Genomic DNA, 27,556 nt, shown 5'->3' on the forward strand with positions numbered 1-27,556 from the left:
TACTTGAGTTTTAAACTCTTTGTTAAGGTAAGAGTTTACTTCCAATGTGGAGAGTGTACTGTCCCAAGCTTCAGGGGTTTGTATAGCTGTTTTCAGAGATACTTGTAGGGACCTGTAAATTTTCAGTTCTTCCAAGGTGGTATGATAAAGGGTGAGGCATTTACTCCTTTCCTGGCCTGTGACCACAAGTACTCCTTTCTGTCCTGTAACTGTGAGGAGGGGCTCCTCTCCACAACCACTACAAGCTCCTCCACACCAGCGCTCCTCCTCACCCCAGTACCACTGCCCAGAACTGTGACCCAGATCCAAACACAGGCAAAGCAAGAGATTCCTGCCTCAGCACTGGGAAAGAGATCCCTGCAATCCCTCTCTGATCAGCCACTGGATTCCCCCTCAGTCTGTGGGCTGGAAGCTCGGGAAGCAGCTGCTTCCCCCAGGGCCATGCTTTTGGGGAATGGAGCTGAAACCCCGCCTTCCTCTCTGAGCACCGAAGAAACAGACTTTTCCCACTGACCTTAGAAAGTTGTCTTTGGCATTCGTGGATTGAGGAGTTTGGAAACCACCGCAGTTGCCCATGATTCAGTCCTCTGAGGCCTGCTCCAGGTTTGCTGTGGCCTGTGTGCCCACGCCATGCTGCGCTGAACTACCAGCCCGGCGCGATATACCTCTCTGATCAATCTTCCAGGTTGTCTTGGGCTGGAAACTTGTTTCACTCAGTCTTTTTGTGGGTTCTGCTGATTCAGAATTTGGAGCCATTTTTTTATGAGTATTTGGAGGGGGATGGGGGAGAGCTCAAGCAAGTCACTGCTTTCACTCTGCCATCTTGGCTCCGCCCCAGGAAATTCTCTTCAAAAGAGTTATGGCTTAACAAGTCTAAATAAATGGATGAAAAGAAGTTTTGTATTATTTATGGATTCCAGTAACCTGTCAACAAAATTTTAATGACTCCCAATGAAGCTACTCATGACTTTCTATAACATATTTCTATTCTCACAAAATAATCTGAAGGATATCATGTAGGAACACAATAGTTAACATAGGTCTTAGGAAAGCTATGTCAGTTTTGTAAAAGAGAAACACATTTGACCCTATACATCATTTCAGCCAAAGTCTTTTTTTTTGGGGGGGTTGGGGTTCTTTTTCGCCAATTGGGGTTAAGTGACTTGCCCAGGGTCACACAGCTAGTAAGCGTCAAGTGTTTGGTCTGAGGCCAGATTTGAACTCAGATCCTCCTGACTTCAGGGCCGGTGCTCTATCCACTGCGCCACCTAGCTGCCCCCAGGCAAAGTCTTAACTGTGTTATAACATATTGAAAAGAGAGATTTCCAGAACCAAACAACATGATTAGATGTGAAGGGTGTCATAACTGGTTGGGTTTATACAGTATTCTGCCTGCAGCATGCTTCATTGAAAAAACCACTCAGTTACAAGTTAGGCAGTCAAGGTCTTTTTCTCAGTTCATCCACTAAATAACTGCTTGGGAATTGTCAGTTCATGTAACCTGTTTAGATCTCAGCTTCCTTATCCGAAAAGTAAGGACTTCATATCAAATGATCTCTAAGTTTCTTTCCAAGTCCATAATTTTATAATCTATATGTAGACAAAGAACTTATTCTGGTTAAAAAATAATATTGTATAATTAAGAAACCCTATTTAAAAGCTGAGATTGATCTTTTCCTGTTAATATTGATTATAGGTCCATGTTGATAGTGGTTTCCTGGAAAATCTAATGGGTTGCTGTGATATTTATAACCATATCCAGAAGATGGCAACTAGGCTTTTTTTTCTTTTTTTAAGTGAACTTGGTTCCAGTAAAATACTAGGCAAATTTCTGAGCTAAAAACTCCTTTTGCCTCTAGTCTATATTCTGTCTCTAAAATGTCAGCTCCTAGAAGAGCAGTAATTTTTAGCATATTGAACAGTAACATGTCAGTGAAAGGTGTTAACACATGAAAGATGCTAATAACAAACGTTATAAATTCTACAAATATTCATTTATTAAATTTTTTTTGCAAGGCATTATGCTAGATACTAGAAGAGAAGACAACTTCTGCCTTCATGAAGTTTATTATAATGTAGCAAGGTTATGATAGTCACAAATGACTATAACAACACCTACATTCATATAAAACTTTAAGGCTTACAATGTATCTCTTATAACAATCTTAGAGCAGCTAAATGCCACAGTGGATTGAGTGCTAGAACGGAAGTCAGAAAGGCTCATTCTCCTGATTTCAAACCCAGTCTCATATTCTTACCAGCTATGATTCCCTAGGCATGTCACTTAACCCTGTTTGACTCAGTTTACTTCTCTGTAAAAGGAGCTGGAGGAAATAGTAAAATCACTCCAGGATCTCTGTCAAGAGAATCCTATTGAGATCACAAAGAGACAGACGCAACTGAAAAATGGCTGTGCATATACACGCGCGCGCGCGCGCGCGCGCACACACACACACACACACACACACACAAATACACACACACACCAGTCTTAGGAGGCAGATAGCATAAGTATTTTTGTCCCCATTTTAGTAACGAAGAAACAAATTCTGAGAAGACAAATGCTGTGCCCAAAATCACAGATAAGTTTCTGTAATGGAATGCAAACCTAGGTAATTAATAGTAATAAAAGGAAAAGGAGAAGAAGAAGAAGAAGAAGAAGAAGAGAAGAAGAAGAAGAAGAAGAAGAAGAAGAAGAAGAAGAAGAAGAAGAAGAAGAAGAAGGTGGAGGAGGAGGAGGAGGAGGAGAAAGAGGTATTTATGTACCACTTTAAGGTTTTGCAAAGTGTTTTACCAATATCTCATTTTATCCTCACAGCAGTGGTGGGCATAGGTGCTATTATTATCCTCATGTTTCAGATGTGGAGATAATGGAAGAGAGCTTAAGTGATTAGCCCAAAGTGACTCTCTTGATTCCAAGTCCAATACCCTTCCCATGCAGGAAGTAAAGAAGTAAACAAGCACACATTATGCATCATCTATATACCAGGTACTATGCTAAGTAAGTACTTTACAAATAACTCATTTGATACTCACAGTAACCTTGAGAGGTAGTTGCCATACTGCCTAAAAATAGAACTTAACTTCATTAGAGAGTTAACAAGTACTATATTCGAAGTTTGAGAAAGAAAATAATATAGAACACTAAAGTTTAACCTCTATTCATTACAATAGTAAAAAGACCAGTATTTGATTCTACTCTGAGAAACATTTATCTAATTCAATCTTACAAAATATCAATAAACACTTAGATTTAGAGCTGACATCAAGTTTTCTAATAAAGCAATTTGAGTATGATGTGAGATAATACTAAGCATCCACTTTTTGAATTAGAAGGCTGTTGAGAATTCTGGAAAGAATTCTTAGAATTGTAAAGTGATTTACACTTTATAGCTATTAAAACCCAAGGTGCTACCTTTTTGTCCATTGGGTACACTTAGTAGATAGCTCCATTTCCCCTTCAGTTCTTCTCTTTATTCTAATAATGACCTGTGAGTAAAAGAAAAATTACTATCAAGTAAAAACCTTTTTAATAGATCCTGCAATGAAAATTATAATTTTCTTAAAGTAATAAAATTGCAATACTAATAAGAATTACTTTCAAGTGTTCTTCCTAAATTCTCTTTTTAACTCTTCAGAGATTTTCCAAGCTTTAGAAATATTCTTTTTTTAAAGAACTGACATATAAACATAACTATTTTCCATCCAAAGATAAAAGCCACTTTCTCCCATTGTCTTAACCATGTAGAAATAGATAAAGGGAAATAAATATAGTGTTGGGGAGATCTGAAACACTGCTACTTTCAGGGATAAGGATAAAGAGAGAGAACACAGCTTCCTTGTTTCTGTCACCTAGTACAGTGTCACTGGATAGGAAGTAGCCCAAAGTTAACAGAATACGATGAATTTTGGACAGGAAGTTGGATAAGGGGAAGGATTCTCTCCAGGGGTCCATCATAGCTCAACTTGTCCCCAACACAGGGTTTATTCCCATGCAGGCTTAGTCTTCATGACTACTGTCAGGGGTCTGGAAGAGGTGGGACAAGAGAGAGACAAACTAAACCAATCGTTTAATTGATGGGAAATCACAGCCATGAAGTAAAATTATCTGATGGCTCCCTGGCAAAATATAGAGTCAAATCATTCTACAGCTGTCTGGCTCCTTGGAAGTAGGGCAAGGACTATTAAGTTTTTGTCTTCAAATACTTGGAGACATAGCATATAGAAAGTGATCTCCAGGTTAAACAGTAATGATAGCTGACATTTGGAGAATGTTCACTCTGTACCAGGAAGTGTGTTAACCACTTTACAGTTATATTGCTTTATCCTCACAACAATGCTGGGAGACAGGTGTTATTATTATTCCCATTTAAAAAAATAAGGAAACTGAGGAACATAGAAGGTGGCACCCAGGGTCACATAGTTATTAAGTGTCTGAGTCCATGGTTAAACTCAGATATTCCTTACTCCAGACTCTTGAATGCATAAAATATTCATTTGAGGCTCCTCACCATCCTAATTGCCTTTCTCTATACAGTCAAGCTTCTTAAATTCTAGTGGTCAGAAATAAACACAATACTCCAGATGAGGTTTAAATGAGTGCAATGGGACTACCACTTCCCTACTTTTAAAGCTATCCTTCCCTTAATGATATCAAAGATTATATGCTTCGCTATCCATCTCTCTTCAATTTTTCTGCAAGAATAAGCATGAGATATTTTAATTAAAAATTTTCTGAAAACTAGGTAAACTATGTGCATAGCATTCCCCTGACCTACTATTTTAGCAATCTGATCAAAGAAAAAAAAGTTATAAAGTTAGCTTGGCATGAGATATTCTTGACAAAGTCATGATGACTGTTATTGTTTTCATTTCCTCAGTATTTGCTGTTATTTGTAAACATCTCTTCCAGAATTTTCCTAGAAATTGAAGTCAAGATTACTGGCTTATGTTTTACAGCCTCTGATCTCATTCCTTTTTGAAAGTCAGGACATTTGCCCCTTTCTAAACATTTGGTTGGCCTAGCAATTATCTTGACCTCTTACATATTATCAACATTGGTTTACCAATTGACTGTGACAGCTCTTTCAGGACACAAGGGTATAGTTCATCTGGACCAGGGGATTGTAATACTTCAAGGTCAGTTTGAGGCTCTCTTACTATCTCCTTACTCATTTGGGGATCCATGTTAGTCATTTTTGTTCTTCATTTCTGTTTGTCACTTCAGTGTAAAATAGAAACAAGAATGGAGCATCTCTCATCTTAATTATCATCATCCACAAAACATAAAAAAGGGTCAGATCCCTTTGAGCATCATTTTGTCCAATTATAACTTAAATGTTGTTGTTGTTGTCTTTAACAATCTTCACCAGCTTCAGCTAATTTTGAGTTTTTGACATTTCTCAGATTGGTTTCACAGCACTAAGTCCTGCTCTTTACATGTCTTCTGTTCTCTGGTCATTCAGTAATCTACTGAATAGTTCTCTTTTTTAATCCAAATCGGTTCCTCATCAGTACTGTTTCCTTTTGTGTGCCCAGAATTCCATTCTTGAACATCTCCCATCCCAACTAGACTGACTTCCAATCCATGGGAGATTTATCTAGTTTTCCTATGAACTCTTGAATCTACCATAGGGGTGGGGAACTTGTTGCCTCAAAGCCGCATGTGACCATCTAGGTCCTCAAGTGTGGCCTTTTGACTGAATCCAAACTTCACAGAACAAATCTCCTTAATAAAAAGATTTGTTCTGTAAAACTTGAACTCAATCAAAAGGCCACACCCAAAGATCTAGAAGACTACAGGTTCCCCACCCCTACTGTCTTGAAATTTAGGGTATATCTCATGTTATGCTCACATTTGTTCTTCTCTATCACAAACTCTAATGGAATGATCACTTCGACCAAATTCCCAATCATTTCCACCCCAATAATTAGTCCCTCCCATTAGTCAGAATCATATTCAGAACAACCTTATTGGTTCCTCCACAATTTGAATGAAGAAATTATCATTAAAACAAGAATATAAGAAGTTATTAGCCCTTCTGCTTTTGAGAGAGAGAGATAGACAGAGAGAGAGAGAGAGAGAGAGAGACAGAGAGAGAGAGAGAGAGAGAGAGAGAGAGAGAGAGAGAGAGAATGAGAAAATGGGAAGTCCAGCAGATTTCTGCATTACTGCAGTGGCCCATCACCACAATATCACATTAAGCCAGATTTTTTTACCTCTTTCCTGAACACTCCTTATCTATTCCTTCTTTCTATACAAAATCACCTCTATGTTGCCCTCCTGTCGATCTTCACCCAAATAATTTCCTGAAGACTTTCCTCCTCTGGTTACTGTTTTGCCTAATATGAGTTTAGCTTCTTTATATGCAAGACTTCCCTCTTCCACATGGTTTGCCTAGCCTTTTTTTTTAAATAAAATACATCCATCTAGAGTAATAGTCCAACAACGAATTGTACTTGTAAGCAATGATACATGAGTGACAAAGCATGTGGGTTAGTAACAGCAAGGATGAGAGACAACAAATAGACTGTCTATAAAGGCACTCCTAGTGTGTTAAAAGAGTCAGAAATGTCCTCCAGTAAATAGATACATACTTCATAGAGAAAAAGGACTAGATTTTGATCTGTAGTAGCAGAAAGAATACCCATACCACTGAAACCATCAATATGACTAATATCAAATCAAGTATTTATGTATATTAGAATATAAGCTCATTGCAAGTGGGGACTATTTCATTCTTTGTACTTATGTTCCCAGCAGTTAGCACAGTGCCTGCCATACAGTAGAGTGTTAATAAATAATTCGTTGATTGATTGATTGAGACATGTCTTACTTCCTCTAGTAGACTGGTTGAAGACAAGGGTTTTATCTCATTGTTATATCCCCATATCTTAGGACAAGGTCTTAAAATAGTAGTACCACACCTAACTGAATATTAATTGTAATTAGTCTGTATCTGAAAATTTCCTCACTGCAGTAAAGATAAATTGTGACTTGAATGGAGTGTTCATATACTGGACTACAATGGAGAGTGAAGTGTTAAAATAGAATTTCAGTATTGAAGGGACCTTAGAGATGTTCTGGACCATCTTCCTTGTCTTTGCAAAAAAAAAACAAACAAATGTAGATATTCTACACAACACCCTCAATAAGTGATCTTTTATTTGAATACCTCCCCTGATAGAAAAAAATCATTACCTCACAAATTACCCCACTGCTAATTTAGTTCACCTCTATGTCTTGTAAAATTCTTCCTTATATTAACATCTGCTAAAATCTCCCTCCCTGTTTTTTACAACCATTGGTCTTTCTATGAACTTCCAGAGAAGAGAAGAAAATGGAGAAAGACTAATGAAGCCCTCACTTGGTGCATGAAGAGAAATCACCTCCTTTTTACCCCTGAGTTGTGACAACAGAAAGTTAACCAAGGCAAGCAGCAGCAAGATCCAGGCCCAGAGTCCTTTGTTTGGCAACCACCTTTATGAGATTCCCATTACATCATGTGCATGCAATTTCCAAATTTCCACTTCCTGATAAGCTGCATAGAACTGGCATTTCTATTGACTGATACCCCATTTCATGCTTTCCTATATGTAAACATAAGAGTACAGGGAATTATATTTCAAGTGAAAAAAACTGTTTTTTTTAAAGGACACGGGGGGTAAAAACATCTAAATTATTCCGACTTAGTCCAAACCCTCTACCCCTCACAGAGACACATGATTTTATTCCTCTGTAATTATCCTGCATGCCCTTTACAGATGGCCCACAACTAGGAAATTTGTCCCTCAAAGCAAAGCTTCACTTCTTACTCAACTCTACCAGAGGGCTATACTATTCTCTTCAAAATAATTCCAATGGACAGTGCTTCTATTTTGATGATTTGCTAAGAGATAATCATGAATTCACCACTGGTATTTTTGTTGTAGCATTGCATAGTTTTCTGGTTCTTCCTCCTTGCCTCCCATTATTTATTCCAAACGGGACATTGAGCCAGGACCCTGGCTGATATTCAAGAAGCTGCACCTCCAGGCATTCAGGGAAAACAGCACTTATACTTACATTAGAAAAAAATACCACTTACATGTCAAGAATGTGCTTTATACTCTTCTTTACATAGTCTCTTATTATGTAGACAATGTTGTGCCTGAAGCCTTCATGTTTTCTTGTACAGTTGTTCAAGTATTTTGTTACCCTTCAGACTAGGCCACAAATCTGTATCTCATTTTGGACAGACAGATTGGCAATGTGGAAGGTTATTCTATTTTCAAGGCAACAGGGAAAAGAATAATGACAGATGTCTGAAATTTACTTTAGGGCATCACTGAGGACTCTTGGGATGTGGATTATAAATGAGAAAATTAAAGGAAAAAATTTGGCAACAACGAAATCAGTTTGCCAAAAAAAAAAAGTAAAAAATTAACTCATTGGCACTTCTGAGAAAAACAAATTCAACAAGAAAAGTCATTGGACAAATCTTTCTTTTTCTCTTCTAACATTTGCACATCAGCAAATAGCCTATAATCAGTTGAAGAAGTTACACAATGGCTTTCCTTATTTTCCCATGGGCCATATGGAAACATTTGATGATCTGAAAATATGAAGTTGTTGACAAATATGCATCTATTTATTGGTGGGTTTGGATTTGACTTCAGAAGTGTCCATACTGGTTGATGAATTTAAGTCATAGATTCATAGTGAAAAATATTTGCAGTGATTATTTTGGAAAAGACATCCAGTAACAGTAATGGTTGCCTGCCTAGGAATTATCATTGGCATTTCCAATGGATTTCTTCCTTTCTGAGGAACTGACAGATTGCGATGGGAAAGGGGAATTTTTTCATAGGTTGAAATGAGCCATTTTAACTACTCACACAAAAATGGCTAATTTTTGCTCCTCTTTGAATTAAATATTTTGAGATTTCCTCAAAATCTTACAACTTTACTATTACAAGTGATTTTTTTTCTGGATTAGATAGATAGATAGATAGATAGATAGATAGATATGTGTGTGTGTGTATATATACACATATATATGTATATATATATGTATATATATATACACACATATATATGTATATATATATGCACATACACACACACATATATACATATATATGTATATGTGTATATATATATATATATAAAGCTTTCAATGCCACCTAGAAATACCTTAATGTCTGCTTCTTGGTTTATTTGGATAAAAAACCAAAAGAAACTAAGCATGAGAAAGCTATTAACAGAATGTTATTATTATCATTTCAACAAAATTGTATAGGCTAAAACCTTACTCATCTATGTTGTAGTAGTTACAAGAATGACCTTGATGACTGCACACTGAGAGAGAGGATATAGTGTTTAATTTAGTTGATGTACCTATTGCCATAGTTGTCATGAGCATTTACAAAAACTAATTTAAAAGGATGAGTTGTAACAATTGTTGCTTGTAGCCTAACACAAAAATCAACACCACAAACATGGCACAAAATCACGTCTTCACCAAGCCACTTAAACTTATGAATTAGCAGGAACAATTTTCACCAGTAATGGAAAGGAGGATTTTCCCTTCTTACTCTAACAGCTAAATAATATACTGGAATAGAGGAAAGGAGGTGAGTGCAACAATACTGGGACTCTAGAAGATGTAGCAGTACAAGCAAATTGATCACAATAAGTGCTGTTCTCAGCCTTTCAATGTGTTTTGTGAGACCACTTATGGCTTAGAAATGTTATACTCATAAAGGCAGGGCAAAAAAAAAGAGCAAATTATTACTCTGCCTCTCACTGCAAAGGCCTATAGGTGTGGGATGATACTTCCATGTGCCATGTTGGGTTGCAGAAAAGGTACAACTTTCTTTCAAATAACTTCCACCTACAGTCACAAAATCATCAGATTACTGCCAACACAATGATCTATCCATTCAAATGTACAAAAAATATTTTTAAAGGAATATTTGAAGGGCTTCAAGAAAATGCATGAATAAGCCTTGTATAACAGATGAATATTTTCACCAATCCTTTCTTATTGCTCTCCTAGCTCAGAGGTTCCAAATGAATATGAACAGAAAAAAATTAGACATCCTTTGCCTCCACACCCTTACCTCCCACTCCAGCCCACAGCAGACTTACAAAGTCATACAGAATGCTTACAAGTGAAGTAAAGGAGAATTGAGCTCATTGTTGTCAATTTATATTTATTACCATTTAAATCGGATATTTCTTTGAGAAATGAAGTGCCACATGCAGTAAAACTTTACATGACAAGAATATTTGAATAATGAACCAGGAACCTAATTAAATTTTTAAGTTGAGAAACTTTAAAAAAAATTCAACCTTTATTTTCACAAATCTTTGCACACAGTCAGTTTTCTTGCTTTATGACAAAATCATGGATTTGGAGTTAGACAAGACCTCAGATGCCACCTAGTTCCCTGACTTGTTCTAAAAATGAGGAAAATAAGAAACAGAGAGGTTAGATGACATACCTTGGGTCACACGGGGAGTCAGAGGTAGAGCTGAAATTCAAGCTTAGGACTTCTAACTCCAAGTTCAGTGCTCATTGTGCCTATGCCATTTTGTTTTTCACACCTAAGCAAGGACAATAACAGTAGACATAATTTTATCTTTATTTCAAGATTGTGAAATTCCTGGATTTCATAACCTTGCATATGGTCTTCATTTTATAAGATCATAGATACAGAAGATATAGGAAGTCACATTGAATCTAAACTGAATGTACTTTGTAAAGTTTTGTTGCTGTCATTGACTACTTGTTATAAAATTGCTTTCTTATCACCTGTACTCATAACATAAAAATGGAATCTCAAACAATATATATTGATTTGCTAAAGCCCATGGTTACTTGTGCCTGTTTAATGTCAGTTTATATATACAAGAAGGATATGGGAGAGGGGAAAAGGGAGAGGGTATATATTATCGCCCTCATTCCCTATAGCAATTCTGGCATTATTTAGGTTCTTCAGAAAGATGTGAACTCACACACCCCAACCCTGTGCATGATGCTACTCCAAAGGTTATCTAAGATCGATATCACACAAACACAAAGACAAATAACAAGGGGAGCAGTTGCCCTGATGGAAGAAGTAGGAGTGAAAGTAGAACTATAGCTTTGGAAATTCCCTTTCAACAAAGTGTTTTGAACAAGATTTTTCAGGTAGGCCAAACAATGATTGAATGGAAGAACAGAGTGTAAACATGATATGTTTTATCATAAAATAAATAAAGAATGGTCTTTATACTTGTATTGGAAGACATGATTCAACCCAAGTAATGTGGCATTTATTCACAGAAGCTGGTGGATTTCTACTTTAGCAGTAAAGGCAATATGCACTTCTAGAAGATAATGAATTAACACACTAAAAATCAAATACATTGATCAGATGCCTTCTAATACTATTTACTGTTAGGTCTCTGGATGGCAAAGAGCTTTGCTAAATTCACACAGTGGCAAATTTGTAAAGCCTTTATTAAGTTTTACTGACACAGTCTAATGAGCATGGAACCCTCTCTATTAACTTAATCCTAAATTGAATGTTATTTTTAGATATTTTTCTTCCAAAAAGAAGTTGCCTATGTAACACAAAGTAGATGCTTGTCAATTATCTGGTTAATCTGATTTGTATATAGACACAAAAATGAATAATTCAGTCCCCTTGGCCTCCAAGACAGCTTTGAGGTCCTAACATTCACATGGCTGTCTTCATAAACCATTTTTGTTGATATTTCTTTACTTCCTCAGGCCAGAAAATGTCAGGCTGAGTTTTGATTTAAGTGTATTTTATACAAAAGACTGTGTCTGAATGACACCAAAACACTCGATAGTAAAGTGATAAATGAACCATATGTATTTTTCCAAATACTCAGATCTTTAAGCTTACATAGACAGAACATCAGCCCTACTTATGGAATTTTTACATCTCAATAGGCCATAATTTTATGGTGTATAACAGGTGTATGGCTCTACCCCTACTCCTGGAAGTATTTAGATATGTCTGTACAATAGAAACTTTTGATTCCTATCCTGTCTTCTGACACATCCTGAGGTTAGGAGTTGGGGGAGGAAGATTGTTACCAAGTCCTGGGTGAGAAAAGTATGGAAGAGTGTGGTAGTTCTTAAAAGTGTGAACAAACCATTGACCTATAGTGAAACCAAGGAATACTCTGACATAAACAAACACACTCTGAGTTGTGAGATGGAGTCCAGAACAAGTATCCACAGCTGGGTGAAAAGGGGGAGGAGAAGGAGAGATCAGCATGTAGCGGGTTAGGAAATTCTATCTAGACAACAGTACAAGCCACTGGTGTATTACCTTTTGTTCTATGAAAAACAATCAGTGTCCTCTTTATGTCCTTTTGTGATAAGCAAAAGTCTACATTTTCATAGACCAGAATAAAAAATATTATTTTGATCTGTTTAGTCAACAGAAGTACATAGCTATCAAAAATTCACACTGTAGGTTTGCTATCAGAAGATGTCACTTATCAAGGTTATTTTATAGATGTTTCCTCTTACACTGTAAAAAGCACTGGTAGTGGACTCAAAAGATCTGAGTTCAAACCCTACTTCTGACAGCTGTGACCCTGAGCAGGTCATTTAACTTCCCTGGGCCTCAATTTCTTCATCAGTAAAATGAGGGTTGTAATTAATGGATTTTAGAGTTCCTATCAGCTCTAGATTAGTGCTCTTCAAAGAACTGTTGTACTAAATGGCCTCTGAGTAATCTTCCAATAATGAAATTCTGGGATTAGTAGAAAAATGATAAAGGAGTTTAGCAGAATCTAGGCTTAGATCAACATTTCACACCACATACCAAGATAACCTCAAAATGAGTACATGATTTAGATATCAAAGTTGATATCATAAGCAAATTAGGGGATCATAGAAGAAAATCCCTGTCAGATCTGTGGATATGGGAAGAATACATGACCCAGCAAAAGATAGATTACAGGAAGTAAAATGGATAATTTTGATTACAGAAAATTTAAAAAAAAAAGATTTTTCTTACACAAACAAAATTCAATGCATCCAAAATTAGAAAAAAAGTAGAAAAGTTGGAAATAATTCTGTAGCAAGTTTTTCTAATAAGGGTTTCATTTTCAAACATATAACAAACTGAGCCAAATTTATTTTTAAAAAATAGGAGTTGTTCCTCAATTCATAAATGGTCAAAGGCTATGAACAGGCAGTTTTCAGACAAAGTAATCAAAGTTATCAAGTCATATAAAATGCTTTAAATCACTAATAATTATTAAAATGCAAATTAAAACAACTCTAAAGTACCACTTTAACACCCACTGGATTGGCTAAGATGACAGAAAATGAAAATGTCAAATGCTGGAAGGGATATAGGAAAATAGGTGTGCTAATGTACTATTGGTATAGCTGTGAACTAGTCCAACCATTCTGGAGAAAAATTTGGAAGTATGGCCAAAGGGCTATAAAACTGTGCATTCCTTTTGACCCAGAAATAGTGCTTATACCCCAAAGAGATCAAAGAAAAAAGAATCCATACATATAAAAACTTTTAGAGCAGTTCTTTTTGTGATGCTAAGAAATTGGAAACTGAGGGTATTCCCATCAAATGGGGAATAGTTGAATAATTAATGGAATTATTGTGCTATAAGAAATGACAAGGGATACAATTTCAGAAAAAAAAATTAGCAGAGATCTATGGGAACTGATTTGAAGTGAAGGGACAAGAGCTAGGAGAACAGTCTACACAGTAAAAACAATTTTGTAAGAAAAATTCATTGTGAAAGACTTAGTAACTCTAAACAATAAAACAATCTAGCACAACTCTAAAGAACTCATGACATAGAATGCTATCCACCTCCAGATAGAAAAGTGGTGGACTCAGAATGCAAATTGAAGCATTTTTTCCTATTCCTTTTTTTTTTTGCTTATTTTTTTCAGAACATGGATAGTGTAGAAATGTCATGTATTACTGTATATGTATAATAGGTATTGCACTTATTACTTTCTCAAAGGTCGGGGAAGGAGAGAGGGAGAGAATGTAGAACTAAAAATAAAATTTAAATTTAGAACATAGAAAAATACTATGAAAAAAGAAAAAGATGCATTAAAGATTACATTATATGAAAATGTTAATTCTAAATCACTAAGTATCTGTTTCCTGAGTTCTCAAATGTTTCTCAGAATCATAGGATCACAGATCTACCACTGAAAAGAATCACAGCATTTGAAGTACTTTCAGAGGCCTTGTGGTCCAACTCAAATCTGAATGAGAATCCTTTCAAAAACAATCTCAACCTTCCTTTGAAGACCTTGAGTAAGCAGGAGCTCACTAAATAGGATAGGATAGAATCCGTTCCATTCTTAGTTACCTTAATTATTAGAAAAGTGTTTATTATTTAAAATCTAAATTTGTATCTTTGCAATACCTACCTATTATTTCCACAACTTTTCTTCAGGGCCAAGTAGCATCAGTGTAAAGAGTAAGCTAGGTGATATACAACATAAAGAAATGGATTTAGAGGGAAGAAGGATTGAATTCAAGTCCTGCCTCAGCTACTTACTATCTACTTGACCCTGGAAAAATCACTTAACCTTTCTGTGCCTCAGTTTCCTCACTCTAAAATGAGAGATTGAACTTTGTAATTTCTAAGACATATGCAGTTCTAAATCTGATTTTGTGATTCTAATGCCTTTTCCAAGTGAAAGCCTATTAAATACTTGAAGGCAGCTATAATGTTAATACACATTATATTTATACACACACACACACACACACACACACACACACACACACACACACATATATATATATATATATATATATATATATATATATGCATGTTATATAACATGTAATGTTAATTCTTTCCATCTATCTTCATATGGTATGAACTTGAGGCCCATCACAATCCAGGCTGATCTCCTCTGGATATTCTTTAGCTTATCAATATTCTTCTATAAAGTTGAATAATCAAGGTCAATCAATGAACAGTTATTAAGCACCTAATATGTACCAGGTACTGTGCAAAGCTCTAATGATACAAAAAGAAGTAAAAGATTGTACCTGCCCTCGAGGAGCTTACAATCTAATCGGGGAGACAACATGTTAACAAATATAAGCAAAACACACTATACAGAGAAAAAAATAGGAAAGGAAAGCACTGGAAAGAAGAGGGGTTAGGGAAGGCTTCTTTTAGATTTTAGTTGGGATTTACAGGAAGCCAAGGAGATCAGTAGTTACAAAGGAGGAGAGAGAGTGTTCTAGGCCTGGGGTGAGCCAGAGAAAATGCTTGGAGCTGAGAGATGGAGGGTCTTATTCATGGAATAGCCAGGAAGCCACTGTCACTGGATCAAAGAGGACATTTGGGGAGTAAAAATTGGAAAGGTAGGAAAAGGCTAGGTTATGAAGGGTTTTGAACAGCAAACAGAATATTTTCTATTTGCTCCTAAATAGAAAGCCGCTGAAGTTTATTGAGTATATGGTAAGGACATGATCTGACTTGTGCTTTAGGAAAATCACTTTAGTGGCTGAATGAAGAAAAGATTGAAGCTGGGAAGAACTTGAAGCACAGCAGGCTGTTGTAGTAATCAAGATTTGAAGTGATGAGAGTCTGAATTAGAGTGGTAGCTGTATCAGAGATAAAAGGGGGTTTATTCTGTTGAAGAGATGTTGCAAACATAAAATTAACAAACCTTGGCAACAACTTGGATGTGGGGAGGTGAGGAATTCAGAATGAGAGCCTGAGGGACTGGGAAGATTGTGCTGCCCTGTATAGTCATAATGGATGGGGTGTGTGAGGGGAGAGAAGATTAAGCTCTGTTTTGGATACATAGAGTTCAAGAGGTTTACCTGACATCCAGTTTCAGCCACCCAGAGATGTCTGAAAGGCAGTTAGAGATGTGAGATTGGAGATCAGCAGAGAAGTTGGGGCAAGGATGATAGATTTGAGAATCATTACCATAGAGATAGTAATTAAATCCATGAAGACTGATGAGATCGCCAAGTGTAGAACTGAACAGGGAGAGGAGAAGAGACCTAGAATAGAACTGTCTTAGGGACACCTGTGGTTAGAAGGTATAAGAATGAACATCCTGCAAAGGAGATTGAGAAGTGGTCAGATACATAGTATGAGAACAAGAAGAGAGGGATGTCCTGAAAACTTAAAGAGAAGATAGTATCAAGAAGAGGGTAATAAATAGTGTGAGGTCAAGGAGACTGAGAGGTCAAGGAGAATGAGAATTGAGAAAAAGCCATTGTATTGGCAACTAAAGAGATCACTGGTTTTGGTGGAATGATAAGGACAGAAGCTGAATTATAAAAAGTTAAGAAGAGAAGGACAGGAGAAAAAGTGGAGGCATCTGGGGAGTTCAGCTGTAAAGGGCAGAAGAAATATAGGGTAATAGTTGAAGAATGAAGATCAAATGAAAAATTTTTTTTCAAGATGAGGGAGATAATAGGAAGAGATAAAAATAAGTGATAGATTGGGGATTAAAGAGAGGTCAGTCTGTTGGAAGAGACAGGATGGAATGGGATTGCTTGAATAGGTAGTCTTGGTAAGAAGTGAAGCCACTTCATCTTGTAAGACAGAGGTAAAAGGAGAAAGTGGCAGAAGACATCTGAGTGTTAAGAAATGAGGAAGAGAGGAGAAGAGGAAGCTCACGGTGATGCCTCAGTTTTTCTGCAAAATATGATGCAAGGATCTCAGCAGCAAGGAGGGGGCAGTCACCAGAAATGCAGTAAGAGATATGGATAAGTTACTATCAAAGAGAACTAAAGCTAATCCATTCTTTCAGTCCTACCTGAAAGATAAGCTTGGTAATTTTTTTTTAGTAATTTCATCTAATTCCAACCAAGACTATATATGAAAGAACAGACTCCAATTTTTTGTTTGCTTTTTATTAGTAAGTTTAACCATAAAAATTTCCCATACATAAAACTTAACATGCAAAAAAAAGGACTGTATATGAAACTATGAATTCTATTTTGTATCACTTGCTTTAAGTATATGATTCTATACTTTCATTCTGAATAGTTGTTACTAGTTGTTACTGCTTGTTATGTTGCTAGTTTCCCTTGTGTGAATTTAAAATGTTATAATGGCCCTTTAAGACATAATTATTATATTACTACAGAATTAATTATTACTAACTCCATTCTCCATTAACCTCCCTTTCTTCTAATTAAAAACATAAAAAGTGGGGAGGGGAGACATGGAATAGGGTAGAGAGTTGTAACACAATCAAATACACATAGTGGCTGTGTGTAAAAATGTATGCTCCTTTTTCTTTCTTTCTTTCTTTTTTAATTAATTAATTTACTTTTAGTTTTTAACATTCACTTTCATAAGCTTTTGAGTTTTAAATTTTCTCCCCCTCCCTCCTCACCTCTCTTACCCAGACAGCATGCAATCTGATATAGGCTCTACATGTACATTCCTATTAAACGTATTTTCACATTGGTCAGGTTGCAAAGAAGAATTAGAACCAATAGGAGGAACTACAAGAAAGAAGAAACAAAACAAAATAGAAAGAAAAAAAGAGCAAATAGTATGCTTTGATCTGTATTAAAACTCCACAGTTCTTTCTCTGGATGTGGATAACATTTTCCATCGTGAGTCTTTTGGAGATGTCTTAGATTCTTACACTGCTAAGAGCTAAGTCTATCAAAGTTAGTCATCGCACAATGTGGCTGTTACTGTGTACAATGTTCTCCTGGTTTTGCTTACTTCATTCAGCATCAGTCCATACAAGTCTTCCCAGATTTTTCTGAAATCTGCTTTATGGTCCTTTTTAAATCTGGTGTCCATCCCTTTTGTCTGAAGGAGTGTAGCACCTCTAACAGACTCTGATTTTGCAAACTGCTGAGGTCCACAAATTATGTAAACAAAGCTGTATGACCTTAGACAAGTCACTTCATAAATCTAGGTCTCAGCTTTTCTTCCCTTTCAATGAGGAGGTTTGGCTTGATGACCTCTAAGTTCATTCCCTTTACAGAATTTTCTGATATGCTTGGATTTTCAGTGGGTGTCTATGCAGAGTGAAGAAAATGATTCTCTAGTTGTCTAGCTGGAAAGTGTGGCTGGAATAAGTAGTTGAGATATTTTCTAGTACAATTCCATGTAAGTTTGGCTTACTGGGTAGACATATAGAATGAAGCTAATGCATATCTAGTCCTCCCTCCATTGCAAAAGGAAGAACATAATTTTTCCAAGGCTGTGGAGAAAGGCAACCCTTTCATAATGACTGTTTGAATTACTAGTTAATCCCAAAGGAGCAGCTATGCAGAAATAAATTTTTGCCCTGTGACACTGTACCAGGAACATATTTAGTGTCTTAGATGGGACCTGTTATTTAAAAAGCAAAACAAACAGACAAATGTACAGGAAAGAAGGTAGACGCAGCAAATATGGTTGCTCTTATACCCTGTGCCAGGTAGGGAAGTTCTTCTGAAAGCTTAGAACTAACATTTACTGCACAATCCATAGCCTTTTATTTGATAGGGTCTGGTAAAAACTGTATGCACAATCAAGATCAGTCTTCATATAGATCTATTTTAAAAAGCCTCTGTTCCTAACCACAGACAACAGATATTATGCTTGATGTCTATGAGTCACATTCATATTTAGGTTGTTTTATAACTGACTTAAGTTTAATTCCAGGATGGGGGGAGGTGAGGTTAAAAGTTTAATTTACTCTGGAATCAATATTAGAATGTCCTGGAACACATTAAGAACCTTGAGATGTACTGTAAGTGATTCACTATATAGGTATATGTATGTATTATATATTATCTTCTTGCAAAATTTCCAAGTTTATTTACCAAGTGGTAACAGATAAGTTTTCCCTAATGCACCTTAACCTCTAAATTTCTTGGTCACCTTGGTCTGGCAAGACCCTCATTTACTGACTTTCTGAGAACCTGTCATTTTCAATCTGATTTCCTTCTGTGCTAAGATGCAGAATTAAACAGACTTTTTTTTTTAACATTTATCCTCATTTACTTTCAACTGCATTTATGTTAATGGGGTAGATTTGAGGGCAGAGATTGAAGAGTAAGGAAATTATTTTCCATTGTTTTTTGTTTGTTTGTTTTCTTTATTTTTCAGTTGAATTCTAAGGAAGTCAAACATAGACAAAGCAAAAATAATAATTAGTCCATTAGCTCACTTATGCCCTCCGTTTTTGGAACAAAACTAACAAAGTCCCCATCTATCACATTATCTCCTCCAGTCATGCTCTCATGCCCAGCTGCCCACAGGAAATGAGATAACACACCTTCATATAGGGAATAACCAAATGACTGCAATTTAATTCATTTCAAGAAGTGCTTCTCAAATGCCTATATTTTATTCTGTGGTAATTTATCTAGAGAAAAGCAAACACTGTTTGACTTCAAGGATCTTGCATTCTACTGGTGAGAGTCAATGTGTACAAAAATGCATATAGTACAAGAAAAGTGAGAGACTGAGACAGTCAGACACACACCCAGAGACAGACAGACAGACGGATGGATAGAGACAGAGACACAGACAGGGACAGAGACAGAAACAGGGAGGGAGGGAGGAAAGTTGTCCCATAGTGGGGAAAATTTAGACTGATTAAAATATTGATGTTGTCTATTTGAATATAGTTTATCTCTTCAACATGACACATTCAAACCTCATGTTTTTTTCAGATCATTAAGTGTCTTAATGGAAATACTAATAAATCAGATATTTCCAAGACTGGAAAATCCAGTGGTTATCCCAAACTGGGGATTCCTGTACCCTGGTGTTACCTTCATCAGATTCATAATAAAGAGATGACCCATTTTTAATAAAGCAACTAGATCTTTCCTATTTAAAAATTAATGGAAAATTTATTGGCTTTTCTCTGTTGTGGCTGTGTGATGTAATGCTAATGAAGCAAAGAGTCCATCAAATTTACATACTAAAATTCAAATATAGCCAACTTAATGTAAGTGGATAGAGTGCAGGAATTTAGAACCAAGAACACCTGGGTTCAAATCTTATCTCTTACATTTACTTATTAGGGAACATGAGCAAGCTATTTAACTTCTCTGAGACTCAGTTTCCTTTCTGCAAAACAGGAGGGGGGAGAAAATAATAACACTTAGCTGTGAATGCCCACCTTATAGGGTTGTTGTGAGTGCCAAATGACATAATGTTTGTAAAGTAAATTGTAAATATTAACCCACTTTATCTAATAAAATAAAAAAATAATTTGTTTTACTCCACTGATATCATTCATCACTTTTACAATTGGCATTTCTCACATCTAATTTTGTGTCTCTTTCCTTTCTTCCTCCCTCCCTCCCTTCCTCCTCTCCTTCCTTCTATCCATCCTTTCTTTTCTTCCTTCCTTCCTTCTTCCCTCCCTCTTTCCCTTCCCTTCTATCCTTTCTCCCTCTCTCTCTCTTCTTCCCTTCCTTATTTCCTTCCTCCTTTTCTTTCTCCCTCTCTTCCTCTTTCCCTTCATTCCTTTTTTCCTGTCTTTTGTTTCCTTCCTGCCTCTCCCTCCCTCCTTCTCTTCCTTTCTCCCTCCCTCCCTTTCTTTCTTCCTTCTTTCTTTTCTTCCCTCCTTCCTTCCTTCCTCCTTTCCCTTTTTATCTTTTCTTTTTTCCTTCCTTTCCTCCCTTACTTTTTCCTTCCCTCCCTCCATTCCTTCTTTCTTTACTTCCTTCTATTCATTCCTTCTTTCTTTCCTTCTCTCCCTTTTTCCCTCTCTTCATCCATTCCTCTTTCCCTCCCTCCCATCTTTCTTCCCTTTCTTCTTTCCTCCTTCTCTCCCTTCCTTCCTTCCTTCTTTCCTTCCTTTCTTCCCTTCTTCCTTCTCTCCTTATATTGCTAAGGATGGAAATCCGGCAGCCATCCAAAGACAAGATCCTCATCGCTGATCAGCACAGAAACTTTAACCTTCTCCTTTTCCTTACCTAGGTATGTTGACCAAACCTTCGGTAACATAGTGGCCCTTGAGTCCTGGGGGCTTACTGTATTGGTGCCACACTTAATGTGAACAATCAACAGACTTTTAGCTGTACTGCAGTTCTGAACTTCCCAACTCAAGCAATCTATACTCTCCCTAGCTGCAGAAACTACAAGTGGGTGGCCACCACATCCAATTTTTTTTTAGTTTCTTCATGATTTCTTACTAGAGAAATAACATTTAAAGCAGGAGTAGGTAATTGTCCAAACTACCACCATCATCTTTTCAACTAATTCAACTTATTTTCAACAAGTTCAACAAGAATGTTGAACTCCCTGAAGAACAGGGACCATGCCTTCTACCTAAGGATATAATAGTTATATTCCTCAGAGCTACTGGGATTAGTTTATAAAACAACATCATTTAGAAAATACTTTTAATGCATTCAAAGCAACGCACAGGAGGAATTTCAGCTGTGTGTATGATTCACACAAATAAATCACATCACTTCTGACTGTTAATTAAGACTGTTAGGACGTGTTTCTCCCTTACTTAATGCATCTTTTGGAATGTAGAGAAAAATAAACTCATTGACCAAAATGTGCTAATATGCAGTTAATTTAACAGATGAAACTTTTTGAATCACTATATATCTAAAATTAATTACTGACTGGGACAGAGTCTTTTTTCAGTTTGACAGAAATAGCCAATTATAATTTTGTACTGTAAATGCTGTTAGTTTGAAATATCGAGACTTCAAAATTCATCCAAAGGCAGCCCAATATTTTCTGAGCACATATTTACCTTGGGGGGGGAAGTCTTTAAATTAGTAGCACAGCATTGGATTAACATCCCTATAAAATATTGTGTGTGAAAATGATATAAAAAAAATTAAGTTGTCATTCAATTTCATTTCTAGAAACATATCTAAGAAAGTGATGAATATGAGTCCTTCAGATAAGTATATGTCAGTAGTTTTGATTAAGATGTTGTCAATTCCCCAATAAAATTACTTTGATTTGGTAACAAGAAAACAATATGTCATAGTACATTGGAAGAGATTCTATTTCTGAAGTAGACGACCTGAATTTATAACCCGCCTCTGACACTGTCTGTATTAACTTGGACAAGTCACTTTACTTCCTTGAGTCTCTGTTTCCTCTTCTGTAAAACGAAGGGGTTTAAACTAAATGGTCCCTGAAGACACTTCTAGTTCTTCATCTATGATCCTATGATCCAACTATGACATTAATATAAAACCAAATTGTAATTGAGAACTTGATATGTATTAGACATACGTAATAATAAAGACTATTGAGATGTGAGGGTATTTTGCAAGGAAAAAGGAGAACTAAAAACAGACAATTAAGATGCTTGGTTGTACCCATAGTTTAGTTGGAGGCTTTCATCCACATGGAGAAACCATTGTCCATAACTTCAGAGTTGGTCTTTCCTTTCAGTACTTTTCTAGTGAAAGGAATTCTCAACATATTGATTTTGTTACTGTAAAAACTTTTCAATTTGTACAATCAAAAAAGTCCACTTTTTAAAAATTTATGATCATCTCTATTCCTTGTATGATCAAGAACTCTCCCCTATCCAAATTGTTCAGATGATCTATGCTTTGCTTTGAAGTGTAATTTGAGTACTTCTGGACCATTTTCATCTCATTTTTAAAAAATATTTCTCTTCAGATTATATGTCTTTTGCTCTTACAGATGAATTTGTTATTATTTTTCTGTTTTTATAAAATGGCAAGGGAAGTGAAAGGACATTTATTAAATGCCTACAGTGTGCCTGACTGGGCTAAGCACTTTTACCAATATTGTATCATTTGATCCTCACAATAATCCTGGGAGGTAGGTCCTATTATTAACCCCATCTTACAGTTGAGGAAACTGAAGCAGACAACTATTTGGGTACTTTCCCAGGTTCATACAACTAATAGATCTTTGAGGCAAGTTTTTTTTTGTTGTTGTTGTTTTGTTTTTGTTTCTTTGTCTTTACTAGGCAATGAGGCTAAGTGACTTGCCCAGGGTCACACAGCTACTAAGTGTCAAGTGTCTGAGGCTGGATTTGAACTCAGTTCCTCTTGACTCCAGAGCCAGTGCTCTATTCACTGCTATACCTAGGTGCCCTGAGGCAAGTTTTGAATTCAGATCTTTTTTATCCAAAATTACTAATCTATCCACTGTGCCACCTGGCTACCTAACTGCCTTTGGTAGTGTGATTATTATGACACTGAATCTGCAAATTAAATATCGTAGTATTATCATTTAAATTAAATTAGCATGGTCCAAATTTGAGCAATTTATATCTTTCAAATCATTTGTCTCTATTTCTGTATAAAGTATTTTGGAGTGTAAAATTTATGTAGCTCCTGAATGTTTTTTAGTTGTGGGACTCCCAGATAATTTATATGACTTATTTTCTTCTACACAAGAATAGGAAAAAAAAATAAGTATATCTCCTATTAGGCCAGCTGCAACGTGAAAAATTCCCACTAAATAGCTTCCCTCCGCCCAGTTACCAAGTTACCAGTTTGATGAATCCTTTTCATTACATGAGCAGTTGTTTTAGTGTTATGTTCCCTTGAAAGGTAAAAGTGATGCTCGTCCTATAAGACATTTGTACTGCAGTTTTTAAGAAAACAAAGTATCCAGAATTTTCTGCTCCTGATCCTCTCACTGTAAGTTAAAATTGCCATTTTTCTCCCTGAGGTCTTAGTCATATATTGTAATAATCTGTGTCCATTTTTGTAGAGCAAAATACAAACTAGCCAATAATAATTAAAAATTTTGATGGTTACTTTTTAATCAAATTATTTGGCCATCTAAGCTTTCTTTTCCCCACTTCTCTACCTAACCCCCTCACCAACAGCTCCTGTTAGAATGATAATAGTGTTACTATTGCCTACCATAATTTCTTTCACATGCACGTATATTGATTTACAATAATGCCATCTCAAAACATTTTTTTTGCAAATGGTTGAAGCAGATATCCTAAATGTAGAAATTACAGTTAAATGTATTTTATCCTTTTTAAAATTTATTTTATTCTGAAGTTAAGAAATAAAATGAGCATTTTCTTAACATTAAAGAATAGGGAAAAAACGGTGATTGTACATGAAACTGCAAGTCTATTGTGTACAACTTGCTATTCCTTTTAAAAAATTTAATAAAGTTGTCATATGACTTTTTCTCCTTTTTTTCTTCCCTCCCTCAGACCCTAGAAATGACTACCATTAGATACAAATATGTATGTGTGTGTGTGTGTGTGTGTGTGTGTGTGTGTGCGTGTGTACCATTCTATACATCTCTTTATTTTATCTTGATGGTAAATGCTGACAGTGGGAATAACTAATTTAAAATATCTGGAGAATCCACATGTGGAAGAAGGATTAGAAAGATTTGACTTATTGTGCTTACTTAAAGGGAACACAACAAGAAGTAAGAGGTACAAGTTGTAGAGAGGAGAATATATAATAAAAAAATTTAATAAGCTGTAGAGCTGCACAAAAAAAAGTGGAATGAGCTATCTTCCACATGGATGATACTGGAGGATGTCAGTTATAAACGGAAGTCTTGTTCAATTATGGATTTGACTAGATGACCACTAAAACACCTTTCATTTGATTTTGGCCATGTAAAATTAAATATGTGGAATGAGCTGTCTCATCCATGCCTTATCAGGTTCTATACTTCAGTCACAGTAGGACCTTTTTGCTTGCTCACATTTAGTTCCGTGTATATTAGACCTGGGGTTGTCCTAGTGAGTATTTAACAAGAGGCTCACCAAGGGAAAAGTATATGCATGACATATATATTTTTTTAAGTTTAATCTTCATAATTAACATTTTCTTAACCTTTCATAAATCTAGACAATCAACAAAAAAATAAACCAAGGCTTTATTTGTAGCATTTGCCAACTTCCTAAATATAAATGTTCATACTGATAATTTAACAGCTGGCTGTTATGAACAAGGATGAGCTGACTCCAACACATATGTAGAATGATAATTTAACATCATTATTTATTCTTAATTAATTATATCCCTTTTAATTTATTCTGGCATAAGTCATCAACCAAGTCAATATCACCTAAAAAGAGAGATCAACTAGAAGAAAAAGCCAATCAGCCTCATGTTATATAATAAAAGCATATGAATAAAGTTTAAGAAGATTAATAAGTTGGGGCAGCTAGGTAGTGCAATGGGTAGAGCACAGGCCCAGAGTCATGAGGACCTGAGTTCAAATTCAGATTTAGATACATTACACTTACTAGCTGTGTGACTCTGGGCAAGTCACTTAACCCCAATTGCCTAACCAAAAAGAACAAAAAACACAAAAAACCTCTTAGATTAATAAGTTGCTTTGTTCTTATGTGGAAAAGGCTTCTCTCCTAAAGTTGCCATTTAAGACACAAATACTGATGTCACACTAGGTTTATGGCCTTATTTGGTTAGAAGAGATACACATGGATAAATGGATGTTTGGGAAAAGATAGCATGACAAAAAAAAAGATGATAAACATGTTTTCATTTGTCCTAAAATCATAAAGCTATATTTATTTGAATTCATCATGTTGCTATTAGATAGGTCACTTGCTTATCATACAGAAAAACGTCTGGGCAGACAGACATAGCATGAAGAAAATAAACCATCAACAAAGAAGATATAGAAGTGTATATAAAGTGTCTTTTATACTTGGTGAGTTGTTGGGCAAAAATCAATTTCCCATGGACAAATCCAAAAAAGGCAAAAGGAAAATATGCATGCTCTAAGTGTTGGAGAAGTCATATTTTAAATACAGATTGTTCAGCAAAATGGTAGTGTGTATTGAATCAGTTCCAGTGGGAAATACAACAAAAGTCATACCACATTTCAGGAGGAAACCAAGGATAGAAGGAACTAATGCATGATTGATGCTAAATATTTAGGGTTGCCTTAAGCAAAAGAGATCGGGTCTGCATAAAATGAAATCTTTGAAGATTTAATAGATTCCGTATACCCTGTCAGTTGGTCTTTTTTGGATTTTTTTCGTAAGCCAGCTCTGTTTTTCCTCTTCTTACACTCAGTCATCTAAGCTGTGGTCTTCAGGTAAGAAAATCGGGTCAAGTTTGAGCCAGAGGGAAAGTGCATGCAAGGCAGGAAGTAGTGATTGAATTCAGGAGCTAGGTGATGAACTGCAATGAATTAGGCTTAGTCAATAGATATTTTGTTGAACAAAACAAATTGGACCAATATGAAGCTGTGTTGGAAGGGGAGATTCTAAGTTACTCTCATTTACATGCTAAATTTCCGAAGACTTTAGAAAAAAGAATAATAGGGAAATAATATTCATGTCAATAAAAAGGTTATATGTTCACACCAAGGTCACAAATCCTAGCTCTACCTGAAAAAAAAAAAGGGTTGCTAAGTACTTTTCTATATGGCTGGAATGTAAAACCATCTGTAAAAAATTCATGAATAAGGCTCAGGGATTGACATTACAGCAAATTCAACAATTTTTGAAATGCATGAGACTACAAAGAATGAACTATTATTCTGTCTAGACTTTATAGCACCCTACAATAAATAAAGAATGACAGCATCAATATATTATATAAATACATAACTGGAGTTTTTTATTTTTACTATTAATATTCTCTGAGTCACTATAAGCAAAGCAATGTGCACATCTTACAAAATAAAAACCTATTTGATAATGTTGCTGTGAGCAGACTAGGAAATAGGACTGGTTTATGTCTATAAATACATCCATCTTCTTAAGTCAACCTAGGAAACTTGAACCTAAACCCATAGATAATTCATTAGCTGCAGACCACAGGTTTGTTTTCTTAGGGTCTTCCTATATGCATAATATAGTTACTGAGGGTTCAGACAATTGTTCCAAGGGATTTTTTTTTCCTATAGGATAGATCATATATAAAATAAACCATGACTGGTAGCTTGTAAAGATATAGATTCACATGAAGCTAAACTGACCTCTTGGGAAAATCTTTAGGAGATACACACATTTTAGTAATTAAACCACAATCAAAAGATGGAGATTCTTGATTCAAACACTGATACTTGGTGCCAATAGGGCTCCATTCTTTCAGTTTAAAATTTCTTAGGTCATGGATGCAGAGAAGAGAGAGCAACTGAAAATATAATTTTATAAAGATATTAGTCACACTCAGAGAATCTTATTATTCTGAGAACAGAAAATAATGTAAACATTCTGCTCCACTGAAAAGATGTCCTGTATTATTTTGACATGATTTAAACTTTGATTTAATAAAGACATACTTCACAAAATTTTCAAAAACCATTAAGCATTAAAAAGTTTGATTTACATACAAAATAGACAAAGGATCATACTGTGTGTACTAGGTGATAATATAAAGGAACATTCACTGAATTGAGAGTCAGTAATAGCAGTTCTGGACTGTATATGTCTGTGTGGTTTTGAACAAGTGACTTAACCCCTGGCCTCAGTTACCTCATCAGCAAAATTAAGAAGTTGGACTACATAATGGTAGCCATGTTATAGAATGTGATATTAAGGAAACAGTGAAATGGTGGGGAGGAGGAAAACATTGATTACTTAAAAAAAATTATCAATAACAATTTGTATTCGGACAATCT

This window comes from Phascolarctos cinereus, unplaced genomic scaffold (assembly GCF_003287225.1).
Source record: "Phascolarctos cinereus isolate Bilbo 61053 unplaced genomic scaffold, phaCin_HiC Scaffold_7;HRSCAF=346, whole genome shotgun sequence".
Taxonomy (NCBI): Eukaryota; Metazoa; Chordata; class Mammalia; order Diprotodontia; family Phascolarctidae; genus Phascolarctos; species Phascolarctos cinereus.